Source organism: Prionailurus bengalensis, chromosome F2 (genome assembly GCF_016509475.1).
Source record: "Prionailurus bengalensis isolate Pbe53 chromosome F2, Fcat_Pben_1.1_paternal_pri, whole genome shotgun sequence".
NCBI classification, from domain to species: Eukaryota; Metazoa; Chordata; class Mammalia; order Carnivora; family Felidae; genus Prionailurus; species Prionailurus bengalensis.
In genome coordinates, this window is record NC_057353.1 from 46,882,719 (window position 1) to 46,903,692 (window position 20,974).

The window sequence follows — 20,974 nt, forward strand, 5'->3', positions numbered from 1 at the left end:
AAATTAAGATGCATCTTCTGATCCATGGTATTCTATAATTGCTGCACCAGACATGATGTAGCACCAGCTGCCTGTACATGTACCAACCTGCTTTATATTTCTAATGGCACAAATGGACAACAGCAACTCATCAACTTTTCATTCAACAATTTAAGGACCGTTTCAGGAAGTAATAAAATCCCGGTTGTTTTCTGGAATCCTCTGCTGACACCTTCTAAAGAGATAAAGAACCTGTATTAAAGTGGGGGGTAGAGGGTGGAGCCATTGGCTTGAAGAAAATCCTTGAAGGAACCGTTTAAATAAATGCTGCCTCACTGATGTTCCTGGTGGCACAGAGGACAATTGTGCTTGGAAAAACAAGACATATATACCCCAACTTTGAAGTGCAACGCATTTCAGAAGATCGGACTCCAAAGGAGACATTTGGGAGAATAGTTTAACCTATTTATTTCTCTTATATTTTCCTTCTGTGCTAGGCACAATTGATGTGATAAAATCTATTAAGCCTCTTTCTTAGTAACTCGTAATCAACTAATTCAAAAAGCTAATTTCAGCATCAGCAATAGTGACTTCAACCTGCATTCCTGGCTCTACACTGATGGAAGTAATCTGCTGAACAATTTTGGAAGAAATAGCCAAGTCCATGGTCACTTGTGGATTCTCATCTGGAAATCATCCCAAGTCCTAGACCCTGCAGCATGAGGAATTTTTCTCGTAGTGATCCTAAGAGTCTTGGTGGAAGACTAAGTACTTTCACTTGGAGGTTCTTTTCCTTTATGCCTCCAATCAAGTCTGCTGACACTTCTGCAGGGGGCTTTCTGTTGAGGCTGGTTAGTGAGACTCTAATTCCATGAATCCCCCTCTCTGGCTCCATGGGTGTCTTTCTGGTGTCCTTAAAAACCTCCTGAAGCCAAGACTACACTGTACGTTAACGAACTTGAGAATTAAAAAACAAAAACAACAACAACAACAACAAAAAAAACCCCAAAAGTCTGTTCCTGGGTAAGAGCTAACAGCTGTAAGTTGGGAGCTGCAACAACCCCCCTACATCTGCCTCAAAGAGCTATTAAAGTTCAAAAAGTTCTTTCAATGATTATAAAATAAAAGTGCGAGGTGATCTGAAAGCACTGTGTCCTAGTTCTATTGATGGCATTCCCTCCACACTTCTCAGTGGTTCTAAGTCCTGGTGCATCTTGTAATCAATGGCATCTCAGATTAGATGAAATAGGGTAGTTTCAGCTTTGAAGAGGTAGAGGTCAGAGAGCCAGTGAGAGAAGTACATGAGGTCATTTGGCCATTGTTGCATATTTATCACATTGAACTCAATCTGTAGGAGACTGACTATATCAATGGATCTCATGATTTTCCTAGCTTTCCACATTTTGTATTATGCCCTTAAGCAGGGTGTTCCTCACTGTACTTACTTTTGTAGCCAGAATTTAGGATTTTACCGGGATCCTCATTAAATTTCCTCTTGCTGGCTCTGGCCTGTTATTCCCATCTGCCAAGATCATTCTAGATCATGATTCTCTCATTTACAGCATTAGCTATCTTCTCTCTAGCTTTCTGACATCGATAAATTTGATAAGCACAACTTCTATCCTTTATCCAAGTCATTAATAAAAATGTTGAGCAAGTCTGGTACAATTTTGTAGATTCATGGCAGGCATTAGTGATTCCCTCAGGTTGGCACGAATATACAGATCAACTCTTTCTGTACAGGCATTTTACCCAGTTTTAAGTCCACCCTTCTGAAATATAGTGCAATTGTTAGGTGCCCAAGCTTTGATCTCAGAGTAGACCCCTTAAACCCTAGTTACATGATCCTGAGAAAATTACCTGATAAATCTCTGCTTAGTTTCCTTATGTGTAATTTTTTTTTTTTTTTACTTTATGGGGATGGGTTGAGTATTAAATGAATTAATACTCACAAAATGCTTAGCACAGTTCCTGACATATAGTGGGCTCTCAGAAAATAATAATGATTCTATCAATTTTCTCAGATTTCTCAGTCTTGCTCAATGCATATCATGAGACACTTTGCCAAATGCCTAGGAAAAACTCAATATAAACTGACTTCATCATTCCACTGTTTTAGCAGACTCAGAAAGAAAGAAGAAAGAAAGAAAGAAAGAAGGAAAGAAAGAAAGAAAGAAAGAAAGAAAGAAAGAAAGAAAGAAAGAAAAAGAAAAGAAAAAAGAAAAAGGAAATAGACCAGTTTAGTATGCGTAGTTTTTTTTATAATTTATAACTTGACTATTTTCAACAAGGGATTGATGCAGTTAAAAATAAAAGGCCACATATAGATTCATTTGTAGTGACTCCTGGTGACTCTTAATGATCAACACTGCATTTTTAAGTGCTTACAAACACTGTTAATAACACTGTTATTTGCAAAGTTTTGCTGGAAATCCATATAAAACTGACAATTCTATATTTTCTCAAATCCCCCTTTATGCCGCCTAATGGCAACCAGTATTTGCCTATCTCCAAGTTTCTAGTGATTCTGCCATTCTCTAGGACGGCTTAAAGATTGATGTTGATGTTTGTATGATCACATCTGCAAGTTATTTTATTATCCTAAATGAATTCCGTCAGATTTACAGAATTAAACCCATTTGAGGAAGCTGGTACTCTCTTATCATCTCCTCATTTATCTTGGACGTCATTTCCTTATAACTGTTGTCGTTCTCTCCATAAGAGTAGTGGTTTAAATCTTTAGAGCATAATCACAATCGCTTGGAGGAAGCAGAGTCTATTAGAAATGCATATTCACAGGCTGTTCCCAGAGATTTAGGCTTAGTATCTCTAAGATGGGACCAGGGAATACACATTTTAACAAACATTCTGATGCACCACCTTGTAGAAACACCTTACATAGTGAAAAATTATGGGAAGTTATTCGGTAATTATGATTTTTCTTGTAATGGTCTTATACAATGTTCTTACGTTCTTATATATGTTAGTGTTACATATCTCTCCCAAAAAGTGATCGTAGTTCGTTTGTTTTTTTTTTTTCTTAAGAGGGGGTGGGGTGGAAGAAGAGGGAGAGAGAGAATCTTAAACAGACTCCAGGTTCAGCACAGAGCTTGACACATAGCTCAGTCTCACCACCGTGACATCATGGCCTGAGCCGAAATCAAGAGTTGGACGCTTAACCAACTGAGCCACCCAGGTGCCTGAATTGATCATAGTCTTATCTCATTGGTGGTTTTAATCTAAATATGGCTTGTAAAAAGCCTTTTGTTTAGCATTTCTCATAAACCTCATATTATCCTGGATTTTGATCTTCCTGAACTACTCACAAAGCAGGTGTCTTCTAAAAATTATTCTCTTGGGGCGCCTGTGTGGCGCAGTCGGTTAAGCGTCCGACTTCAGCCAGGTCACGATCTCGCGGTCCGTGAGTTCGAGCCCCGCGTCGGGCTCTGGGCTGATGGCTCAGAGCCTGGAGCCTGTTTCCGATTCTGTGTCTCCCTCTCTCTCTGCCCCTCCCCCGTTCATGCTCTGTCTCTCTCTGTCCCAAAAATAAATAAATGGTGAAAAAAAAATTTTTTTTAAATAAAAATTATTCTCTTGTGAATGAATGAAGAAGATGTGGTATGTGTGGATGTGTATATACACACAATGGAATATTACTCAGCCATAAAAAGGAATGAGGTCCTGCCATTTGTGACAACATGGATGAACCTAGAAGGTATTATGTCAAGTGCCAGAGAAAGACAACTCCCATATGATTTCACCTATATATGGAATCTAAAAAGCAAAACAAAATGAACAGACAAAAAATTAAATACAGGGAACAAACTGCTGGTTGTCAGAGGGGAGGTGGATAGGGGGATGGGCAAAATAGATGAAGGGGATTAAGAGCTACAAGCTTCCAGTTATCAAACAAATAAATCATGGAGGTAAAAAGTACAGCATCAGGAATATAGTCAATATACTGTAATAATATTGTATGGTTACAGATGGTGACTACACTTCTTGTGTTGAACACTGAGTAATATACAGAATCGTTGAGTCAATATGTCATACACCTGAAACTAATATATCACTGTGTGTTATGCTTCAATAAAAAATTAAAAATAATAAAGTTAATTGTTCTCGGTTATGGGCCATACCTGTCATTGTTAGCATGTGTACTTTAACAGCTTGAGCTCTTTGGGGTACTCTCTGTGCAGTCCAACCTTGACTCCTTCACATGCTCACAGGGCATAGCCTTGTGACATTTGGCCAGTATTCAGTAATAATGAGAGGAAGGCTATGGACAACACAGAGAAGACTGTATGGGCTGCTTGTTAGAATGCCTATTGGAAGCCTTCCCAGAAACTGGCAATATCCTGGTGGTCTACCATTTGGAAGTGGCTGAGGTAAGAAGGGGTACATCCAGACCAAAACTGAGACCATCCAGGCTTCTGAAACTGCTGACATCTGACCTTGCTTTAGACCTCTCCCTTGATGCTCCCATCTCACTTCTTCCTCTCTCCCCGCTGGTACAGTTTCATTATTGGCTATTTCCCACTGTATTTTTGTTGTTTGTTCATGTGTCTGCCATTTATTACAACTTTGTAAAGTCAGAAACCATGTCGCCTTTATTGAAAACAAAAGACAATAGAAAACAAATAAAGAACCTGCACCTTACATTCAATGAATATTTGATGAACTAAGCCAAGGATAACAAATATTTGACAGGCATGTTTCAGCCTCTGTCCTGTGTTGGGACAGACATTGATAATGGATCTTAGAACTCTTTCCTCTTGGGCCTGGAAGCAGTTTCAATGTTCTTTAAAACATGGTTTTCCATGGGAATGCAAGCTGGTGCAGCCACTCTGGAAAACAGTCTGGAGGTTCCTCAAAAAACTAAAAATAGAACTACCCTATGACCCAGCAGTTACACTATTAGCTATTTATCCAAGGGAAGGTGTGCTATTTCAAAGGGGCACATGCATCCCCATGTTTATAGCAGCACTATCAACAATAGCCAAAGGATGGAAAGAGCCCAAATGTCCATCAATGGATGAATGGAGAAAGAAGGTGTGGTATATATATACAATGGAGTATTACTCGGCAATCAAAAAGAATGAAATCTTGCCATTTGCAACTACATGGATAGAACTGGAAGGTATTATGCTAAGCAAAATTAGCCAGAGAAAGACAAATATCATACGATTTCACTCATATGAGTACTTTAAGAGACAAAACAGATGAACATAAGGGAAGGGAAATGAAAATAATATAAAAACAGGGAGGGGACAAAACATAAGAGACTCATAAATATGGAGAACAAACAGAGGGTTACTGGAGGGGTGGTGGGAGGGGGGATGGGATAAATGGGTAAGGGGCATTAAGGAATCTACTCCTGAAATCACTGTTGTACTATATGCTGACTCGAATGTAAATTAAAAACAAAATTAGAAACAAAACAAAAACAAAAACATGGTTTTCCAGGGGCACCTGGGTGGCTCAGTTTGTTAAGTGGCTGACTCTTTATTTTGGTTCAGGTCGTGATTTCACAGTTTGTGAGATCAAGCCCCAAGCACCATCAGTGCAGAGCCTGCTTGGGATTCTCTCTCTCCTTTCTCTGTCCCTTCCCTACTCACACACACACACACACACACACACACACACACATTCTCTCTCTCTCAAAATAAACAAATAAACTTAAAAAAAAAAAACAACTCACATGGTCTTCCATCAAATTGACCAAAACTGGCTTGCAAAATGAAACTTTTGGCCAATTCTAAACAAAATACAAGTCCTTTCTACCGCAGTTCAGTTGTTAACCGCCTTTGTGAAATAAAAAAAGAAAACTCACAAATATAAATCAAGTACTTAAAAAGTCAAGAAGGTATGATAAATACTCAGGGAAAATACAGGGAATAACATTGGAAGGATATGAAGTAGCCAGCATCTTGCAAAAAGCTGAGTTTTCCAGCTTCTGAGACCTTAGAATGATACCAATGATACAATAATGAAAATGATACTAAACTCAGGCTCTCATCTCATGGGATCAGCAAAGTCTGAAACCTTTTAAGTAATGATTCTAATACACCACAGAAACAGGGATCTCAGTAGGATCCAAAATCAATGTGTAAGTTGAGAGCCCTGCCTTCAATATCAGGAGGCAAGGGCAGCATTATTTGTGCTAAAAGGGAGGTAAACAAAAGCAAGACCATCTGGGAGAATTTTCTTTCCTTTGACTCCCTTCACTTCCCCTTCCTTATGCATCTTTTGAACCCTGATTATTTTTTAAATGTTTATTTATTTATTTTTGAAAGAGATGGAGAATGAGTGGGAAGGGGCAGAGAGAGAGGGAGGCAGAGAATCCCAAGCAGGCTCTGAGCTGTCAACACAGAGTCCGATGCAGGGCTCGAATTCACGAGGATCAGCAGGATCAGCACCGGGAACATGGATGTTTGTTCACAACGCTGTGAAGAGGTTCAATGAGCCTCCCACGAGCTGTTGTTGAATGTTGGGCTAAATGTCTCCATTGTTCCTTCTCTTGACCTTTTGGACACATTTTATAGTCCTATCTACTCTCTACTCATGGAGCCATCAGATGCCATTCCTGGCTTTTATAAAGAGCCCACCTTTCAAAATGCATGTGTTCTTTCAAGTTATTGCTTCTAAGAGTTTATGGGCTAGAAACCCAGAGAATGAGGTTTCTTTGAATTGTGTAGGAAATAAGAGTTAATCAACACTGAATGAGGCCTTAAGGACTTTCTGATGAATAAATTGAACTATGTAGTCATTTTATATTTACTCTTGGATTCTTGGGTGGCTGTTTGCTGGAAAAGTAACTTCTGGATAAAATGTTGCAATTTTTAAATAATTTAGTAGGGAAAATTTAATTTTGGGGGGGAAAACATTTCTTAGAAAATTTTAAATATGTCCCCAAAGAGTTTTATGTAGTTCAATTTTTACAGTCTATTTAAGGGAATCTTGCAGTGATTCTTTTCCTGAAGTATAAAAGACTTAAAAAAACATATGGTTGCTTTTCCATATGTTAACTGTCTTAGAGCAGGTCATGTTAGTTTTTTAGTTCCTAAGCGTGCAGTTCAACCAAGCCTAGGAAGATAAGGGAAGGACTTTCATTGCAGGAACAAGACAGGATAGGAATGAAACCAACCTCCTACTAGAAAACAACCCAAACTGCTGACTGGGAAAAAAAAAAAAACAAATTTAAAAAATGTTTAAAAGCATCAAAGATCTGGCAAGTTAATAAGAAACTCAAATCCAAAATCAAAGGATCTCTGAAAGTTAAGTGGCACCCTAAAGCTATTTTTGAACTAAGGGCATTTGCCAATTTAGGCAAACTTGAACTTAGGTTTTGAGAGCTTCTCAGGACAAAGGGGACAGGATCAAAGCTCAGGGCCTGCCCTTCCCCTCACTAATAAGGGTCAAACCCTCAGGAGCAGGGTGAAGCTAAATGTAAATGTAACTCCCCCACTAAGGCTCAGGAGATCACAGGACAAGTTGCCTTTATGATGATCAGAACAGGATAGTTGATAATAGTGGGAACATGCTCTAACAAGTGCAAGTTAATAATTTTACTCCTTCCAAGTCCTTATCACTCTGGTTACCAATAAATAAATAAAAACAAAAAGAAATTATATAACCCTCTCAAGTTGTAAACTTAGTTTAAAGGCAAATGAAAGTTTTCTTTTTTTCCCTGGAGAAAATTTGTGTCATCCTGGACTTCAAACAATCCCCCTGAAATAAATTTTGAAAGACAATGAGCAGCATATAGTCAAAAGTAGCTAAGCCTACAAGGACAAGCCATAAAGAACAAACACTGGATATAAAGAGGCCTCTAATCACTTCAGGTTTTGGAATTACTAGATAGAGTCTATAAAACCAACTATACTCACTAAATTAAAAAAAAAGAAAGAAAATATATGTGCAGAAAAGGAAACAATATAAACTGACTTAGCAGATTTGAAAAAGAAATAAATAGAACTCAAAGTAAAAAAATATAATAACCAAAGTTAAAACCTCAACAGATATGCTCAAGCAGTTTAGACACAACTGAAGAGAGAGTTAGAAAATTAAAATATGGATCAGAAGAAATTATTCAAGAGTATATATAGTATAGAGACACAACAAAGCAAATTTACAAAGAGAGATTAGGAGATATGAAGAACAGAATGAAAAGATGTAGCATTCATTTAATGAGACCCCTAAAAGCAGAGGATAGAAGGGCTTGGATGAAGATAATGTTTAAAGAAATAATTGCTCAGAATTTTTCAGAACAGATCAAAGGTATAAATCCACAGGTGCAAGAATAAGAATCATGAAAAATAAAATGAAATATACACCTAGACTCATCGTGAGGCTTTAATAAACCAAAGACAGACAAGATCTTAAAATCAACCAGAGAAAAAGATTATCTTCAAAGTAGTGGCAACTAGACAATAACTGATTTCTCAGTAGTAACAAAGGAAGTAACAAAGGAAGCCAAAAGCAAGTGGAATGAAACCATCAATGCATGTAAATAATTGCCAACCTAGAATTCTATACCCAGCCAAAATGTCTCAGAAATAGGTCAAAATAGAGTGATTTTTAGACAGATAAAAGCTGAGAGAGTTTGCCACCAGCACATTTTAATTTAAGACGTTTCCTTTAGGTAAAATGAAGGTGATCTCACAGGGAAGACCTGAAAAAGAAGAAGGAAAGAGCAAAGAAAATGATAAACATATGGATATATCTAAGCAAGCATTAACTTTATAAAATAATGATAATAATGTCTGGAAGGACAAAACTTCTAATAAAAACAAGATAGAATTAAAATATCTGACAACAAAAACACATCTGGGAGGGCAAATGGAATTAAAATGTTTAATAGTCTTTAGGAGTAGCTCCATTGGGTAAGTGTCCGACTTCAGTTCAGGTCATGATCTCATGGTTCATGGGTTTGAGCCCACCGTCAGCTCTGTGCTGACAACTCAGAGCATGGGGCCTGGTTCAGATTCTATGTCTCCGTCTCTCTCTGCCCCTCCCCCACTTATGTTCTCACTGTCTCTCAAAAATAATAAACGTTAAAAAATGCCTTTAAATTATGTGGGAGAAAGGTAAAAGTATTGATTATTTTCAGACTTTAAGTTAAGGATGTATATTAACTTATTGGATAATTGCTAAAAAATAGTATATAATTTTCATACTAGTAGAAGTAAAAGAATGGAATAATTGGTAAAAATAAACAAAAAACAACAAAACAAAGTTTTTGTTTATTTTTACCAATCCAAGAAGAAAGAAAAGACAACACATAATAAATGGGCCAAATATAAATGAGATGGCAGTTTTAAATTCTAATCTTTAAATAATTATATTAAATGTAAATGGATTACTGAGCAAAGGAATATATACCATATGATTCCATACATATAAAGTTAAAAAACAGACATAACTAAAGGAAATTATTTAGGGGTTGTTTGTGATAAGCTGAATAATGGCCCCCCAAAATGTTCATATCCTGATTCTTGGAACCTGAAAATGTGTTGCCTTACATGGCAAAAGGAGCTTTGTAAATGTGACTAAGAATCGTGAGATAGGGAGATTATTCTGGATTATCCAAATGAGCCCAATGCAACCACAGGGGTCCTTTTTAAGAGGAAGGTAGGAGAGACAGAGTCATAGACAGATGAAAACAGAGGCAGAGGGCAGAAAGGAGAGAAGATGCCATGCTGTTGTCTTTGAAGGTAGAGGAAGGGGCTACAAGTCAAGCAATGCAGGCAACCTCTAGAAGTTGGAAAAGGCCAGATAACGGATTCTTTCCTAGAGCCTCTAGAAGGAACACAGCCCTGCAGACCCCTGGACTTCGGACTCCTAGAACTCTTAAGATAATTTTAAGCCACTAAATCTGTGGTAATTTGTTATAGCAGCAATAGGAAACTGTTGGAAGATATACTCCATGTCTATATCTTTTTTTTTTTAATGTTTATTTATTTATTTTTGAGAGAGAAAGAGAGAGCACAAGCAGAGGAGGGGCAGAGAGGCAGGGAGAGGAGGAGACACAGAATCCAAAGCAGGCTCCAGGCTCTGAGCTATCAGCACAGAGCCTGATGCACGGCTCAAACCCACGAACTGTGAGATTGTGACCGGAGCCCAAATTGGTCGTTCAACCAACTGAGTCACCCAGGTGCCCCTATCTATACCTTATCTATACCTATATTTATCTATGTAGCAAAGCAACAAATAAAAGCAAGGAAATCATTCTCACAAAGTCAGGATAATGGTTTCTCCAGTGCTCAGGAAGACAGACAAGAGGCCCTGACAATTCTACTTCTTGACATGGGTGGAAGTTACGCATGTAATGATTATTCTGAATCATACATGTTTTATGTACTTTTTTTTCTGTAATAGCAAATATTTCATAATAAAAAATCTAAAAAGTCAAAATAAAGACCAGGAAGCCTGGAATTAAATATTTACAGAATATTTAATTAATAATGAGTTTCTAATAACTGAGAAACAGATTATCCAATCTGTAGAATCTCCCTGTTCCTTATAGTGCCTTTTAAGGGCTCTTTACATTTGACCTCTCCTCTGCCCATTAATACCCCCACATAGTTGAGAATGGAAGAAATCTAGAGGAACAAAAGCCATTTGTGGGCTGTATCACTTACTGACTATGTAGATTTGGCAAGTTGCTTAAATTCTTGGTTTCTTAATCTATGAAATGAAAGTGATAGTAATACCTTTTGCTATAGAGTTGTCCTAAGAAAGAAATGAGATAAATCACCTAGGACAATACCTATGTAAAAATGCCACTTCTTTATTTCATTTATCCATCCCCCTGCCCCCAAACTAATGTTTATGGAGCCCTTGCCTCATACCAGGCCCTTTGCTAGGTTTTAGGGATACAAAGCCAAATAAATCACAGCCCCATCTTCAAAGGTTCTTAGTTGCGTAGAGGAAGCAGATGAAAAGCACCTAATTATAATGCAAAGAGTTAGCAGTACAATTAAGGTATAAACAATGTGCTGAGGCCTCTCACAGAGGAGTCATTAACAGGGCATGTGGTGGAACGAGGAAGGGGACTAGGCAGAGAAGCCTGCCCAGAGGTAAGGTAACACTTGAACAAGGTCACGAAGGATGAGTAGGAATTTGCCAGCTGGAGAAGATGAAGGAGGAATATTTGCATAAAGAGATTAGTACAGGCTTAGAAGGAGATAATGGTACAGGGAAATGACAAATGGGTGTTAGAGTACTGAGAAGGGAAATGAAGTTGGAGCAGTCAGCTGTGGTCACAAATCAAAAGGCCACATTTACCATGTTGAACCATCTTCTCCAGGCAGTGAACAGTTGTCACGATCAGGGGCCATCTTACGACAGGATGGTTGGAGCCATACTTGAGAACTGCCACTCTGCCTCTGTGCAAATGGGTGGGAAAGATTCGGAGGACCACTACCTCCCGTCGTCCACGCAAGAGGGCTTGAACTAGACCACAGCCTTGGAATGGATAGAGGGGACATAGATTCCAGAGACACGTAGTAGATAGAACTGAGTAGACTGTAGCCTGTTGACTCAGGGTGGAGGTAATTACCAGATTTCTAGCTTGTGCTAATAATAATAATGATGGTAGATAACAATACCATTAACCAAGTTTGAGGAGACCTACAGAGCAGGTCGTGGGGCAAAGATAATAGGAACTTTGGTTTGTGTTTGCTGAGTTTGAGGTGCCTCTGAGACATCTAGGTGGAGATTTCTAGTAGGGAGTTGGAAATTTCATTCTGAAACTTAGGAGAGAAATGAAATGTGGACATGGTGATTTGGACGCCATAAACATATACACGGGGGTGGAAGCCAGAGGGGTTGTGTGGGATGACCCAAGCCATCAATGTTTGTTGAGTCTGCTTGGAAAGAACAGATAGTATGCTCACCTAAGTGCCTTTTTCCTCAGCATGTATTTTGGGCCTATATTAAGAATATTTCCATAAAATGTCTTCCTTCTACCCAAGACCATATTTATCTCTCCTTATAGTAACTCCTAATGACTTGAGTTCATGTTAAAGCTTTGATTTAGCTTGTTGGGTTTCACCAAAATCATTTAAGGACGTGAGACACGTGGAAAATTCTACTGGAGTATCCTGACAGGCAAATCTCATACTTGGATACTAACTAAGTAAAAAGTTGGGTCAAAATATTTAATGTAATAGCAAGAGTTCTGAGGATGTCAAGATTTGTACTCTTCCCAGGTGGATATTCGGTAAGCAACGTACAAAAATGTTCAGCATAAATAAAAATTCCTGATGTTTAAACATTTTTCCGTCTACGCTTGTGATTTTAGTAACATACTTCAGAAGTTTCAGACTTTTTGAAGCTAGAGTCAAGGCATTTTTGGCCTTGGAAGGGACCTTAGAGGTCATTTAATCTAATGCTTTAAGATTTCAAACAGAGTCTAAAGAGAGAGTACCACACCATGGCCACTCGCCTGGGGTAACTGACCATGTCTCTTGATCTCTAGATCACTCTCCTCTTCACATTATCCTTCTCAGTGGAATCCAATCTTGCTAAAGTTTCACGATAAAAATGAACCAAACCTCAGCTGTCCAAGCGAACGGTTTTCATTTATTTATGAATTTAATGCAGATCCGTGACACTTGGAGCTAGATAAGAACAAAAAGCCAAGTGTGATTAAGATTCTTCCTTTGCCTCATTCTGTCTCAGGCTTCTTGGCAGAACGAATTACTGGAGTCCCACAAGGACAGACCTGGAGGATAGAACGGTGATGAGAGTCTGATCTCAAGTAGAGTTGCCAGATTTAGCAAATAAAATAAGAGGATGCCTCGCTAAATTTGAATTTCAGATAAATAATGAATCATTTTTCAGCATAAGTATGTGCCACACAATAACTGGGACATACTTACACTAAAAAGGGATTCACTGTTTTTCTGCGATTGGAATTTAGCTGGGAGCTGGGCATCTTCTCTGGCAACTCTAATCTTGAGGTCAAGGACAGTGCTTGGAGATGACTTCGGCCCATTGAGTTAGCCCGACTAAAGGTAACATATGTTTCACAAAACGGCAAATTTCAGATCGTCCTGGAATCTGCTACTCTTTGTGCAAAAGTGAAGGAGGTGTCATGCTGTGCCCCCACCCCCAAACTGTAGTACAACGTGAGACTGATGTTTCATGAGATTAACAGGGAGGGTGGAGGGGTGGGAGGCGCAGAGTCTCCATCTCCGTGTGTTCCAAAGCAGCTATATTCTCTCCTGTGTCTTTAACAGTGCAGACGGATTTTGCAGGCACGGAATCAGAATTCATTATATAATCAGTGATTACAAAACCAAAGCCGAAATGTGGAACAATACAATTTTCCACCACAGAAAACCATAAAACAGAACTATTCTGCAAGACGGTGCCTCACCCCAGCCTCCAAGGCCAGGACCCTGCACGTAAGCCTCATTTAACAAAAGGCTGAGCATTAAAGTCTCACCAGGCAGCGGGGCGCCTGGTCAGAAAACGGGGCTGAGTGATAAGGGCAATGAAATGCCAGCCGTGTGTCAGCGGATTAGTGGAGTTTGGCCACACGCTCAGCGGCAGTAAGATGTCATGAAAACACTAACTCTAAGAGTGCTTTTCAAGTTCGGCTGCAGAGGCCACACAAGCAATGCCAAACCTAGGCTGTGAGCCTGGGTATGAAACTACCTCCCCGGGGGGGGCGGGGGTGCTCAGGTGTCCTTGGTTGCAAGTGGTGGCAGGGACAGTGGCAGTGGAGGGGGGGAGAGGGTTAGAAGTGATCGGGCAAATCTTGGAAGGAACATGATTTAATTCATCAACAGAATTGCAGCGTAGCTGCAACCATATTGGTCAAGTTGCACCAAGAGCCGCGGTCACGTGCCCCCATAGCAGCGCTGTGAATCACGTGGTCACTTCAGCTTTACCTTTTGTTCTAAACGGAAACGTTCTTACAGGATTTTCGAACCTACTATTTAAAAAAAAAAATTTCCTCTTTCAGTTGCCTGGAGTAAAAAAATAAATTTTGAAAACCAGGCCATGGTGGAGTGAAGAATGCGGTTAGTTGTAAAAATCGTATGTGACCGCCATGGTCACAAATCACATTGAACAACTATGTAATAGTTCTCTTAAAAACTTCAGTGAAGGAGGAAGACGAATGGTATCTGAGGGCCCACTCGGGGCCGGGGCTTTCTGGGAGCTTTGCATTCAGCTCAGCTAATTCTTTCAATTAAAAAAAAAAAAAGTGCTTATTACGTAAGATATGTGAAACATAAAGATTACCACTTTCACCATTTTTCAGTGTATAATTCAGTCGCAGTACATACATTCGTAATGTTGTGCAACCATCAGAGCTCTCCCTCTCCCGAGCTTCACCATCCCGAGAGAAACTCTGTATCCACTGAGCAGTAAGTAAGTCTTCATTTCTCCCGTCCCCCAGGCCCTGGTGATAACCACTATTCTTTCTGCCGCTGTGAATTTGCCCCTTTTAGGTACCTCATGTAAGTGAAATCACACAATACTGATCCTTGTGCGTCTGGCTTATTTCACTTAATATAATGCTTTCAAGGTCCATCTGTGCTGTACCATAGATTATCTCATCTAATTCCTACAACCTGCAAAACAGGTTCTATTCTTACTCCAAGGAAATGACCCTACCCCCAAGTATGCATGCTGTCTCTGGAATTAAGGTTGAATGGTCTATCCTGGTGCGATTGCCTGACTGACACCATAAAGTATGGCCATGCCCTGGGGGTCAGGAGCCCAAACCCTGAGAACCATCCAGGAAGAGGGTGTGGTGATACAGTAGCAGGTGTTTCTAAGTTCTTTGAGTCTCCAGGAAAGGAAGAAATGGGCTTGGGTAAGGGATAGAACCGCCTGGTGACTTTCTGGGGGAAAAATCAATTTGCCCACAGCAGCATTTCCAGGCCTTGAGCCCAGAAATGAGCTTAGTGCCTCATCTTTCCTCCCCCATCCCCAAGATGGAACTCACAATGGAAATAATATCAAACGGGGGTGCCTGGGCAGCTCAGTCTGTGAAGCATCCGGCTCTTGACTTCAGCTCAGGTCGTGAGCTCACGGTCGTAGGACTGAGCCCCGAGTCAGGCTCTGTGCTGACAGTGCAGAGCCTGCTTGGGAATTCTCTCTGTCTCCCTCTCTCTCTGCCCCTCCCCTGCTCCCACTCGCTCACATGTTCTCTCCCTCTCTCTCTCTCTCTCTCAAAATAAATAAATAAACATTTTAAAAAGAAAAAAAGATATAATACCAAAGCACTCAACAACGTGAGGAGGTCCTACAACAGTCCTGTCACTTTATGCTTCAAAGAAAAAAAAATTTTGACATAATGTTTGACTTAGAAGTTGCACAATAATACACAGCCTTCCCCTAGGTGCTTCCCCCGAGGCTTCCCTGAATGTTAACATCTAGCAATAACCACTGTATAATGATCAAAATTCAGAAATTAAAACAAGCACAATGTTATTACCTAAACTACTGACTTTGTTCAGATTTCACCAGTTTTCCACAAGTGTCCCCCTCCCGTTCCATTACCCAATCCAGATAATCCCATGCTGCATTTAGTCACCAGGTGTAGTTGGGTCCAATCTATGACGGTCCTGGTCTTTCCTGGTCTCTCACGACCTCGGCAGTTTTGAAACACTGACCCGTTGTATTGTTGAACGTCCCTCACTTGGTGGTTGTTCCATGTTTTCTCGTGGTTGAGTTAAAATTGCGCATTTTTGGCAAGAAAACTTTTCCCGGTGCAAAATGTCAGGGGGTACATGGGTGTCGATGTGTCTTACTGGTGATGTGAACCTTGGTCACTTGGATAGGGTAGTGTCTGCTGGATTTCCCGACTGTGAAGTGACTCTTTTTGTATTTAATAAATATGATGAGGAAACTACTTTGAGACTACGCATTTATCCTGTTTCTCCTCAGACTTCTGCCTAATTTTAGCATCCATCAGCGGATTGCCTGCAGCAATGATTACCGTGGTGTTCTAACAGTTATTTTCGATTCTCTTCGTTCTTTCTACAGATTACAAGGAATTTTTTATAAGGGGGATATGTCCTTCCTCCTACATGTATTTATTTTTTTTCAGTTATTTATTTGTACCAGTATGGACTCACGGCTATTTGTTTTACACTTTGATGCTTTAAGAAATTAATCGAACGTCAAATTATTTCTAAAAAATCCCCTTCCCTAAAAAGTTTCTCTCTCCCGTGTTCGTTTTCCATCCCTTCTGCGGCTGCCCCAGCCTTGTCAGTCATGCTGTCGGTCTGCCTGTTGAGCCATCTTGCTCTCACGTGACAGGAGTGACTTCAGGGAGAGGCGCCATTCGTTGGATGGTTCTGGAAGCCTCTTCACGCTGGGGTGGGGGGACAGGCTCTGCGAAGGTGTGTTCCCAATGCTGCTGTGACTCACCTAGAATGAAGAGCTGAGCCCCTGAGGTCCATAGTTGGGTGGGAGAGAGGAAAGTCCTCACCTCCAGCCGAAATGCGCAAGAAAGTGGAAGGTAATTGTGCTGAGGAAAGCCATGAGGCTGAGGGTGTTTCACACCTGACATTTCTCAAGTCCCACGGCTCAGGTCTGAAAGAAATGTGATTACGCAGGTCAAGGTCTCTGACTATAGGAAACCAGCCATTGGCTGGGGGTAATCTCAAGGCCACTCGCTATAACGGGTATCTGTTTGCTTTTTGTATGCTGACTGGGGCATATGAGGACAAGGTAATAATTTGGGTGGATGGTTTCCTTCATGAAAGGATTCACTTTGACAGAAAAAAAAAACAAAAAAAACCTCTTTTCTCCCAAGTACACTTTAAAATTATTCCTTTTATAAGGCTTAGAGTCCAACCGGGATTTAGTAATCCAGCCAAAACCCGGATTCAGGGTGTGAATGAGCTTTATTGACTACCTGTGTGTCCACAAATCACCTTGAAATCCCCAACCTGATGTGGTGCATTCCTGTCCTGTTGAATCAGAGGTCCCCAAAGACGGCCCCGGGCGACCAGCTGGTCTTGGCAAAAAGGAACCCAGGCCGAGTTCCCTCCACAGTGGGCTTAGAACTCTTCAAGGATGGAGAGCCCCTTCTGCCTGGCCCTCTTTGCTTCACTTTCGCAGGAGGGATAAGGCTTTAACCTTTCCTCGGGGGCGCCCTGGCCGATTCAGGGCAAGACAGAACTGTATTTGGTAGTGACCTTGGTTTTCCTTGTCACTCAGCCTACAGGGGGTGTGCAGGTGTCCGTCTGCCTGTCATTTGTCGAGCATCTTCTACGTGCCAGGCCCCACGTGGAGTGCTTTACCGCCTTGACAAAACCTTCAGCTGCATATGATTTGCCCATTTTGCACATGAAGAAACTGGGACCCAGCAGTCCCCGCTAGGGAGGCTGGGGCCAGGACTGAGGTCTCTCTGGCTCCAAAGTTGAGCCTCCTTCCATCAGGCCGCACCAACTTTGGGAGGCAGCATTTCCACGTTCAGACCTTCTTGCAGTCCCTATCCTTGTCATTCTTGGATGTTGTGCACTTGGAACTTTTTTCTTGGCTCTTGGTCTTAACTCCACGATGTCAGCCAGAAAGAACACGGTTTCCCGAACGTTTACAAAGTGCCAGGCGGTGTAACAATCACCTCACACACGTGATTCTCCCTCGGTACTTCCGACAAATCCCAAGGGAACAGGTCTCCAGTCTCTCGTCCAGATTCCATCCAGATCCCCGGCGTGCTTCAGAATTCAGAACCGTTCAGATTTCGGAGAGGCAAGTCTGCGTATAACACGTTTTTCGTAACACTCACTCGTATGGTCTGGGGCAGCATCCATCGAAAAACTAACATTTCTGCAGCAAACGTATGGATAATCACGTCCCACGGGATAAATAAAAACCATACAAGAGGTCACATCAATTCAGATCAGGTTTTGCCGTCAAATGAATTTCCCACAAGCTTTTTAAAAAATCTGTTTTGTCTCTGTCAAAAATAAATAAACATTAAAAAAAAATTAAAAAAAAAAACAGGGGCACCTGGGTGGCTCAATCGGTTGAGCGTCCGACTTTGGCTCAGGTCATGATCTCACAGCTCGTGAGTTCGAGCCCCGCGTCGGGCTCTGTGCTGACAGCTCAGAGCCTGGAGCCTGCTTCTGCTTCTGTGTCTCCCTCTCTCTCTGCCCCTAACCCCCTCGCATTCTGTCTCTGTCTCTGTCAAAAATAAATAAACATTAAAAAAAAATTAAAAAATCTGTTTTTCAGCGGCTTTGGGTTTCAAAATTGCTGATACAGGATTATGTATGGGTCTGGGGTATTATTATTCCCACTGTACAGATGAGAAGACTGAGGTTTGAGATATTAAGCGCCTATCTGAAGTCATACCATAAGTGTTGGGACCAGGATTTAGACCCGGTTTGATTGTGCTCATTCTGTTGCCCGTTTTAACCTCTGCTTTAACTTCAAACGTCCACACAGCAGGAGATAAAAGTACTCAGGCTGACCTACGTCACTTCCACATGAGAAACCACTATTGCTGACACTCAAATACATTTTCCGTGGGAATGACAAATAGATTTTCTTACGAACGGATACACTAGAAAGCATTTCCATATTGGGACACCTTCTTAAAGAGCTTAACGAAGCAAGACCCCAGTCATGCTGGGAAGGAGAGGAGAAGGGTATGTGGCTTTTCCATTCTCACTTAGGAAATACTTTGTCTTTTTCTATTCTTTCCAGCTCCATGCGCTTTCTTCTTTGGTTCCACTCTGCTCTGATTCAGGGGCTAATGGCCTCAGCTTTCTGTTCACACGGGCTACGGAGCCGCTGGAGTTTCCCATCTCCATCCCGGGCTTCTACTGCTGCTGCTTTTCTTCATAGGGTCCCCCTTGGGTCCCTTGACCATGTCATTGGCCCTATAGTTCAAGGGTCTCACCAATTTGTCATCCCCTGTGAGCCCAGGCACAATAGCTACTTGCTAACTAGCAGAGAAGTAAGTAGGATAATTTCACATAAACATCCTTAGCCTCATTCTAGAACTTAATTAAAGGTTTGTCATTCCAAGTGAAGTAAACAAGTCTGTTTCAGGGATTTGTAGAGAACCAAAATGAGTGTACTTGTGTGTGTGTGTGTGTGTTATTGCTGTTTTGCCAAAGCTTCTGCCTCCTCCAAGTCACCAAGAATGTGAATACCTGCCCAGCCACTCAGCAAGATATCAGACTCCAGAAAGCAGAAGAAAAAGTGGGGAGAAACTTACTTTTTGGCACTTGTATCCCTGCATTTCAGTAAGGCTGGGCCTTGACTAACTCATTCTCCTTGGGCACCGGCTCTGGATAACGAGGTCTGAGATGGTGATGAATTGACATCCACTTGGTTGATTTTGTCTTTATATATATATTTTCAATTAAGTGTATTGTCCTTACTTGGATATGTCTGAAGCATATCCAAATTTTGGCGGGGCAGAGCAATGGGGATATTTGTTCAGGTTCCTTGGTGGAGACTGAGCATGAGCAAAGTAAAACTGAACAGAAATGGATCTGTCCCTTTTTAAAATTTTGTTTTTCCACAGTGATTTCTCTTCTTGTGAAATTCTGTTTACCCTTGATGATCTTATGAAAGATACTCTTTTGTTCTTCAAGTTATGAGCAAACAAACCATGGAAAGTTAACAGGAACACCACTGATTTTCATTAAGGGCTGATGAATACTTGCGTCAAATCTCTTCATTACAGAGATCAAAGCAGAATAATATATTTTAACTCAAAGTTCTTTCTTCTTCTTCTTCTTCAAAAAAAAGACCTCAACGAAAACAAGCATTTCCTAACCCAATAAAGAAATCTGCAACAATCTGTTTTACCAGCTAATTTACTTAGAGTTGTGTGTTTGTTTAAATGACATGTGGTGTGGTGGGTTTTGCCTTCTCTGAATTTTTTACAACTCAAGCCAGTGAAACACCAACAAGGATTTTCATGGGCACAATTTCTTCCGACAACGAAGCAGCCCTCTCCTTTCTTTCTTGTTTGTGTTCTGACCTCACTACGTATACCCAGAGCCACAGTCCCCTCACAGCCTCACAAGTCTTTGGCTTCAGCTCAGGTTTCCTGCCCCTGACATTGCAGAGTTGGGGACTCATGGGTTTCTCCTCAGCTTCTCTATTTTCGTACTCTATGCCCTGTCCCTCTGTGATTATCCATTGCTGGGACTTGATGGCTCACGTAGGAGCTGGAAACCCTGATGTTTATCCAGCTCTGTTGAGCTCCAGAGCTAAGAATTCAACTGCCTCTACTTGAACTTCTCTGTTGGGATATTTGATAGGCACCACAAACTCAACATGTCCCCAGATATGCTTGTTATCCACAGCCATCCTTTTCCAACCACCGCCAACCCTTCCTCTTCTGCCTCAAACCTATTCTTTCTCTTAGACTTCAAGCTCAATTGGGGGGTCCCGTCATTTGTCCCCATCCTAAGTTGGAGTCAGCCTCAGGTTATCCTCCATAACTCCTTGGTTCCTCAAATCCATTAGGCATGCTGTTTTGTCAACTCTGCTTCCCAATCAGCTTTGGAAGCCATTCTTCTTGTCCATCCCACAACCAATGTCTTAGTGTAGTTCTTCCTTCTCCCTCACCTGCACTACAAGACAACCCAACACTAACTCCTACAGCCTTGGGTTAACTTCCCTCCCATCCATCCTAACCCTCACCCCAAACCAGCCTTCATAGTGTGCTGTAACTTTCTCAAACACAAATCTCATTCTTTTCACTTTCATAGAACTCGCCAGTCTTCCCCTTTGTTTATAAATAAAGTCCTGCCTCCTTAGCATAATATTCAAGGCCCTCCATGTTCTGGCCACATCATTTGTCTCTTCTTTTGCCATATCTTCCCTTGCATGTTTAAATAATCTGATCTTGGGGCGCCTGGGTGGCTCAGTAGGTTAAGTGTCTGACTTTGGCTCATGAGTTCAAGCCCCATGTAAGCCTCTGTGCTGACAGCTCAGAGCCTGGAGCCTGCTTGGATTCTGTGTCTCCCTCTCTCTCTGCCCCACCCCCGCT

At 41.1% G+C, this 20,974-nt stretch overlaps 1 pseudogene; it reads right to left on the minus strand.

Moving 5' to 3' along the window:
• Positions 1-520: 520 nt before the first annotated feature.
• Positions 521-17,294, minus strand: LOC122495989 (annotated as a pseudogene).
• Between the last annotated feature and the right edge of the window lie 3,680 nt (positions 17,295-20,974).